This window comes from Drosophila arizonae, chromosome 4, assembly GCF_054131065.1.
Source record: "Drosophila arizonae isolate 15081-1271.41 chromosome 4, UAZ_ARI_1.0, whole genome shotgun sequence".
In the NCBI taxonomy this organism is placed as follows: Eukaryota; Metazoa; Arthropoda; class Insecta; order Diptera; family Drosophilidae; genus Drosophila; species Drosophila arizonae.
The window spans coordinates 7397937-7404542 of record NC_142924.1 but is presented as its reverse complement, the minus strand read 5'-3'; the positions used below and the strand labels follow the sequence as shown (position 1 = coordinate 7404542).

Genomic DNA, 6606 nt, shown 5'->3' with positions numbered 1-6606 from the left:
CCTCTCTCTCACTCTTCCTCTCTCTGTTTCTGTGTGTGTGTGTGTTTGTTGCATGCTGGAATTTTCTCTATGCTTATCATTTGCAGGATCTCACCTGTTCAATTCATTATTTTCTATAAATAAACGACAGACGGCCGCAGCCCAACAATTTACATGGTTCCGCGACTCGTTCGTCGTCGTCTCGTCGGCTAGGTGAGGCCAGCTCAGTTTTACCTGTAATTAAGTCAGTCGCATAACTGCAGCCAGTGGTGCATTCATTTTAATAACTAAACTCGCACCACAGTTCCGCTGCCCCAAAAGGTCAGCCTGCACTGAAATTCAATATGTGTCCTTTTTCTTCTGATTTGGGCTCAGTCTTTGGCTTCTGTGGTTGTTGTTGTTGTCGTATTGTTGTTGTTGTTGTTGCTGCTGCTGCTGCTGCTGTGGTGGCCAATTTTGCGAATTCGTGCAACGCTCTTCACAGATCTCGTGGATCTTGCGAATCTGGCGGATCTGTATCTGTATCTCTGCCCTGGCGACGACGACGGCAGCAGCAGCAGCATCAGCAGCGGCGGCGGCGGCGGCGGCTTCTTCTTTTGCCGCGGCATGGAATTTGGTACATCGAGCATTGGTTCTGCGTTTATTTTTGCTTTTATTTCGCCATGTTGTGTGCCTAAATATTTTTGCGGCATCTTGTTGTTTTTGTTTGTTGTTGCTGTTGTTGTTGTTGTTGTTGTTATGGCTGTTGCTGCCCCTTTTCGACATGCCACACAAATGTGGGCCTATGATAACATTGTCTTCGAGTTCGAGTTCAAGTTTTGGTAGCGCAGCGCGTGAAAGTTGTCGTGCCAAAAGGCCTCACAATGTTTATGTTGTACAGTGTATAACACATATGTATGACTGTGTGTGTGTGAGTGTGTGTGTATGCTTAATGCACTTCACTTTCCAGGCGTGCGTTGTGAAAGCCCAAAGCATTTTGTAGGTAGATCGCTTGAGCTCTGAGCTCACACACACACACACACACACATATACACACACACAGAGAGCATTTTGTGATCCATTGTTTTATTTATGCTGAAATTTCGCATTGTGCGCGATTTATTTATACACTACTGCTTAGAGAATTGGGTACAATGATTGCTTAAGCTTGTGGGTTAAATAAATAGAAATTTTATGAAATTAACAACTTTCAGCTGAAAATTTTGTTATGCTGCACATATGAATATATATTTATATTGTAGCTTAAAAATTTTTATAAAAATATATTTTTGTTTAAAATAACTAGACAGAATATTTGTAAGTAAATATTATATATATATACATATATATATTATATTTATAAATTATATTATATTTTTTCTTAATCTAAAAAGGGTTAACTAAACAAAAAAAAATTATTATAATAATAAGCAAATAAATCATAAACTTATGACTTAACATTATTATTGTTTTTCTATTATAAAATGTTTAATTTATTTAGGATTTATTTTAATATATATTCTTTTTATATTTTTGATGGTCTTTTATAAGCGTATTTCATATGCGACTTGCTCGATCAACATTGCCCCGCACAATTTATTATAAATGCTTTATCGCAAGAAACCCATCTATGCATAAGTCTTAACATGTTCCAGAACCAACATAAATAAAAACCTTCATATACATTCGGTTATTTACATTTCTTTGTGGTGTTTCCAAAATATTTAAAAATCTTTGAATGTTTCAGCAAAATGTTGTTTATTTATTTACCACTCTGAACTCGCTTTAAATGCATAAATATTAAAACTAGCCGCCAATCGCCAAATCGAAGAGTGTGGGAGGGGTGGGGGGAAAGAAGGAACTGGCAGCAGTTTCGTCTGTCGAAGCTGTCAAAAGTCGCCATAAACTTGATGCTAGAAGTTTGTAGCGAAAACTTTGTGATCCCTGCGAAAAAGACGGTCATAAATTCTATGAAAATTACTGCGCACATGAAAAAAAAAAAACAGAAAAAAAAAAAGAAACGTATAGAAAAACAACGGAAACAAGTTTAATAGTAGTTACCACCAATGGCAGCAGCAGCAACGGCCGCAGCAGCAGCAGAGGATTATGTAGGACCATTCTGGGAGTTGGGGAAATGCAGGAGGAGCTGAGCAGCAGTTGGAGCTTAACAACATTTTGAGTTTTAGCTGCCAGCTGCAGTCGAAGAAGCCGCAAGAAACTGACTGCGCGCAGAATAAACTTTAAGTTTGTCATAAAACGAGCGAGTGTGCACATGTGTGTGTGTGCGTGTGTGTGTGAAAACTTGTTAGGCCAACTATAGCTGATGACTGCAGTTGCCTGATTACGCATACGCCGCGTGGCAGCAGTCGAACAAGGAATGCGCATAATAATCAAATGTGAAGCAACCAAAAAAAAAAAAAAAAAAGAAGCAAAAGGAACTCTGTATCTGTGTGTGTAATGCACATTTATGGCGTGGGAAACAGCGGCAAAAAATGCGCGACATGCTGTTGAATGAAAGAAGCACAAATTAAAGCAAAAGCCACAAAAAGCAAACGCGAAACAAAGAAAGCAACAGAACAACGCAACGGACGCTACTTCGTCTGGGGGAGCTGGGCATGAATCATCAGAGCGCCTGCATTTGCCTGCCAGAACAGAGCAGAGCACACCAGAGAGGAAGAGAGAGAGAGAGAGAGAGAGAGTGAGTGAGAGAGATGGAGCTAAACTGGTTTTTGGCACTGGAATGCAGATAACTTCTTGGCCGTTTGTCTTTGGCTTTCGATTGAGCTTCAAGTGAACCGCTCGAAGCTCTGCATATTTAATATTACACAAAGCTGCGAAGACGGCATAATCCACGCAAGCAGCAGACAGATTGAGGGAGAGAGAGAGTGTGCAAGAGAGAGAGTGTGTATGTGTGCACCACAAATTTTAATTAACCGAAACAATGGCGGCATCCTTGCATCAAAGGCCAAAACAACATAATCATTGGCAACCGCAGCTCCAGCTAAATGACCACGAAATTGCCCAAAGGAGTCGGAGCAGGAGCAGGAGCAGGAGGAGGCGTTGGCGGAGGCTGCGGAGGTGGCATGCCACACTGAGTGCGGCCACTGATTGCAATTGCATATTGATTAAGCACCGCCACACACAGCAGCTGCTGCCCCATCGGTATATCTTACTTACATTTAAATCGTCTCTTTCATATTAAATGTCGCACCTTTGCACGTGCAATGCGCATTTATTACGTATACGTTCGCCAATCGATAGCTGACACGATTGCTGCTGCTGCTGCTGCTGCTGCTGCCAAGGTCGTGCACAAGTGCCGACAAATGGTCACCGAATTGGCAGACAACAAACCTTGAAGCTGCGACAGGCGCCGCAAATCCAATTGCGTCATGTGGCAAACAAGGATGCCCCAAAAGCTGAACAACTGACGTCAACTTCCTAGTTGAGCTGCACTTTTTGAGTGATAAATGTTTTTTTTTTTTTTTTTTTTTTTTTTTTAATGGTTATTTTGTTATTCTTTTTTGGCTTTAGCTTTAGCTCTGCCAAGTGGCTTAGTGTTGTTTTTTGCAGTCAAGTGTCGTACTGCGTCGTGGAAGATACAGTGGTGTAGTCCTGTGTGAAGCAGTGCAATGTGGAGCAATGCCATGTAGTACAGTGTTATTTTATGCATTGTGCTGCGAATCGTTGTGCCATTTAGTGTAGGTTAGTGTGAGCTAGAGAAGTTTGGTGTAGTTTTATTAGAGTGTTGTATGTTGCTTTGCTATGAAGGGCAGTGTAATGAATGTATACTTAGTTTACAGGAGTATAATGTAGTATGGTATAAGTAGTGTTGTGTAGCGTAGTCTGGTGTAGTGTAGTGTAGTGCAGTATCGTATTGTAGTTGTAGTGTAGTGTGTTAAGTTTAGCATAGTATAGTGTTGTGTAGTGAATTAAGTTTAGTGCAGAATAGTGTTGTGTACAGTCATGCAGTGCTGTCTAGCAGAATAGTGTTGGATATCATATTAAAATGTTGTTTAAAGTCATGTAGTGCAGTATATTCTGGTGTAGTGATATATTCTGTGGTGTAGTGTTGTATAGTGTTGTGTGGCTTAGTGTGATAAATTCAAACTCCAACTTCAAACTTTGTAGTATAGTGTAATTCAGAGTATTCGATTTAAACCTGATGTTTTTTATAGTACCACGTAGTCTAGTGTAGTTTAAACTACTGCACTGTTGCTCAAAATATTGAAATGTAATCTCATAGACTTTCACAACAATAGCCTGCAGTACAGTGTAGCCTATGTGATCTATGACTTGATTAATTTACGAGCTTACAGATGAGTCTTGTTGCAAATTGTGTTTAATTGCGTCACGTTATGCAAAAGTAAAACATTAATCAAAATGCAAGCGTGCAATTCAATTGAGTAAACGATATGTCTGGGTAAACTAAACGTTAGCCATTGCTCTACAGATACACTGTAAAAATAGTAATAGCTGATGTAGTATATTGTATGTTATCGATAAATCTGCATACTTTAAGCTAAGATTTAAATAATTGTTATAAATGATGTAGTAGAAGATAGATATGTTTTCAATATTTCTTTTTTTGATCATTAGTTTCTAGCTAATATACCCCATATATACCGCGTAAAACTAGTATATAATATATTTTGCTTATTTGTTTATAAAATGTGGCGCCAACAGCCGTCGGCGTCGAACTGTCGTTTAATGAATTGCGATTGTAATCACATTCGATTCAACATTATAGCCCAAAGGTATTTGAGAACAATTCTTCATACTCGTTCGTTCAGGTGTTGCAAGGGAGAGTATATGGGATTAGGGCTAGACTTATGAAATGTGGAATATATGCCTATGTGTAGCTTCTGAGAGAAAGAGTGGGTGATCCTCTCTACACATCGATCAAAGATGAATATGCATAGTTTGAAGGTCAAACCAATGTCAAAGTCAATTATAGCCTCTATAGTTTTATAGCTAAATTCAGCTTGTTTTGATCACCGAGACAGACATTGTACAGATTCAGACCAATATATAAAGCGAGTAGTGAGGAAACCGTTATGCCCCACTGGAAATTTTTACTTATTTAAAAAAAAGAAGAGTGTTTACAGTCGTATATTGCAAATGTTTTTATTGCATTGTAAATTGCCGTGCAAATTGCAATTAGCGGCAATTCGAGCGCATTTGCATCGTGACAGCTATACATATAGAAATATATATATACATATATATACATATATATTTGTATATATCAAGTGAAATGGCCTGACAAAGACTGACTGAGTGACCTACTGGGCAAACAGTTGCAGTTGCAGTTGCAGTTGCAGTTGCAGTTGTTTGCTTAATGAAAGTAAGTGCCATAGACAGTTTGCCACATGCCGCATGCCGCATGCCGCATGCCGCATGCCGCGGCCTGTGAGCAGCGAAAGTAGCTCACTCTCACAGCTCAGTCGGCGCTGCACTTAATGGCTTTATTTGCCCAGCCTGTGGAGCAAGAAGGCACGAGGCGAAAGACGGGAGGCGGGAGGCGGCTGGCGGGGCAGCGTGGCAGCCCAACCACTTGACAGTTGTGCAATAAAATTGCAAAATTATTGCGTCGAGCACTGGACGCTGCCCACATGGTTTGGCACAGCATGGCATGATTTATCAAACAGACAAACTCGCACGCTAATAGAATTTATATAAGCAGGATCAGCCCACACACATATACATACATACATATAGTGATATATATACTCATTTTTTCGGGCAACCTAATTGATAAGACAATTTCGATAAGCACTTGTCAAAATGTTTGGCTAACAAATTTACACACGTCAATCAATTGAAACAACTCTAGATCGTCTACGACTAACACTAGTCACTAGTCGGTTTGCTTGAGGGTTCATTGAAACAGTGAGTGAGTGAGACACACAGAGAGAGAGAGAGAGAGAGAGAGAGAGAGTGAAAGAGAGATGCGCTGTCAGCTGTTTTTCCGCATTCCATAAACGTTCTCTTATTTATGCGCATCGCTGATTGAGCTTTGACTTTGACACTTTATGGCCACTTAAAGCGCATCAGTTGCCACATTGATCAGGGCTTAGATGCAACTATCAATTATTGTTTAGACAACACTCCATAGAGGAATGGCGGAGCTGACTGTCCAGGCAGAGCATTGTCGTTCATTCATATAGATTTATTTTCCAGCTTGACAGGGAGTTCATTTATTAAGTTATCAAATGAGTTGCTTAGTGAGCTAAGATAGTTACAATTGATGGTACAAAGTCAAGTCAGTCGGCTGAGTAATGCATTAGCACTTTATGCAGTAATAAATTAGTATGACTTGACAAGTTATTGATTATTAAAATTCTGTAAAATAAAGGCAAGCGTAGTTAAAGCAAAGCTTAATAGTAAAAATACTTGTAATGCGTATGTGCATGGCTGACAGAGTAATGCATTAGTGATTGATGCTGCTTGATGGTTTATAATCGAAGAATTTTCTAGCACACATGCTTTACTATTATATTATTATACTATTATACAATTTATTATTGCTAGTATGTCATCTTGTCTTTGGTATTCTCATCTCTCCATCTCATCTGCTGCATCTCATAGAATAATGAATTAATGATTGATGCTTTACTGAATACAATTGTTGGAGATGTCTTATTATGT

At 39.4% G+C, this 6606-nt stretch overlaps 1 long non-coding RNA gene across 1 annotated transcript; it reads right to left on the bottom strand.

The window, feature by feature from the left end:
* Positions 1-1697: 1697 nt before the first annotated feature.
* Positions 1698-3111, bottom strand: LOC149269059 (uncharacterized). Its single transcript, XR_016269720.1, has 2 exons — positions 2020-3111; positions 1698-1902 (listed from the first exon to the last, which is right to left on the bottom strand). It is a non-coding gene; the product is annotated as an uncharacterized LOC149269059 (long non-coding RNA).
* Positions 3112-6606: the final 3495 nt, after the last annotated feature.